Here is a 1,360-nt window from a genome sequence, read left to right on the forward strand (position 1 = left end):
GCTGTTCGCGTGGGGTCTCAAACTAAGCTGTCAAAGCCAGGTCATCTTTAGAGCTTGCGGTGCAGTGGGGTGGGACGCTCCCGTCTCCTGTAGGGTTTTTTTTTTTTTTTTTTTTTTCTTTTTTACTTGGTGGGCGCTCTTCCCCGCGGGTCACTCACAGCAGTTACTGGCCCCAAGTTGGTGGTGTGTGTCTTGTGATTGCTGTATTCATCAAAAAGATCTGAAGGAAGTAACATGGAATTAGTCATTATCTGCGTATGGCCTCTCCTGAACCGCGATTTTTAAGATGTCATACTTTATTTCATCTGAAGCAAAATGAATGCTTTGAGCGTGTAACTGTTGTTGTGTCAGCTGTCTAGATGGGGTGGAGGAGGATGAACGTGCTTTCGTAAGTACACATTGGGGCCTGTTAACTCGCAGCAAATGAACTCTTAGGCCACAGGTAGAGTCAGAGTTCAGATTTGTTTGCAGTGTCAGGAACATCCAGTTGGAACTAGAGGGACCTGAGAGAAGGAGCCAGTTGTGTTATAAGGTTATTACTACGTTACCATTGAGCTGCTTTATCTTTGGGTAGGTGTCTTACCCAGTGTAGTTTTTTTTTTTTTTTTTTAATCTTCCTTATTATTTGCAAAAGTGGGATAAGTAGATCACCATGCTTTTGGTTCTAAAATTTGGAGACTTCTTAAAATGAGATTTTAAAAAAGTTTTGAAAGGTTCTATCTACATAAAATTACTCACAATATGTGTCTTTATAAAAATAGATTGGAAAAACCATCTTGTTAGCTAAATCCAGAATAATTCTGTGGACTTTATTTGAACACAGACTTTTAAAGAAGGCATTTCAATATATTTAAGAAGTTACACCTTTCACAGTTTAACAATGAAATCGGGAAAGGACAGTTCATCCTTGTTTTACATATGCATAAGTCTTGATGGCCATATACACATTAAGATACAGAACAGAGCATTTCCAGCCCTCCCCCCACCAAGGGATTCCTCTAATTGAGTAAACACCTGCCCTTTCCCTAAGGCAACCTCTGGCCTGACTTCTGACACAACCAATGGATCTTGTCTGAAGCAGGACCTTTTAGAATGTGAAAGGGCAATATTAACTATCTAAGGATAGCAGGTATCCTCGGAGATGTCATTTTGGTCCTGATGCTGTACTGGTGTAGGGTTCCAGTATCTACAGGGTCTTAAGACTTTGACCTTTGGGCTTTGTGGTCAGAAGGACTTTTTTTTTTTTAATTTTTTTTTTTTTTTTCTCGAGACAGGATTTCTCTGTGTATCCCTGGCTGTCCTGGAACTCACTCTGTAGACCAGGCTGGCCTCGAACTCAGAAATCCGCCTGCCTCTGCCT

The 1,360-nt window shown here is 41.0% G+C and overlaps 1 long non-coding RNA gene across 2 annotated transcripts in view; it reads left to right on the top strand.

Annotated features, from left to right (window-relative positions):
* The window catches only part of LOC115029257, a 36,801-nt gene that overhangs the window by 1,332 nt on the left and 34,109 nt on the right, over positions 1-1,360 (top strand). The gene's annotated exons all lie outside the window — the stretch shown is intronic.

This window comes from Mus caroli, chromosome 14 (genome assembly GCF_900094665.2).
Source record: "Mus caroli chromosome 14, CAROLI_EIJ_v1.1, whole genome shotgun sequence".
Lineage (NCBI taxonomy): Eukaryota > Metazoa > Chordata > Mammalia > Rodentia > Muridae > Mus > Mus caroli.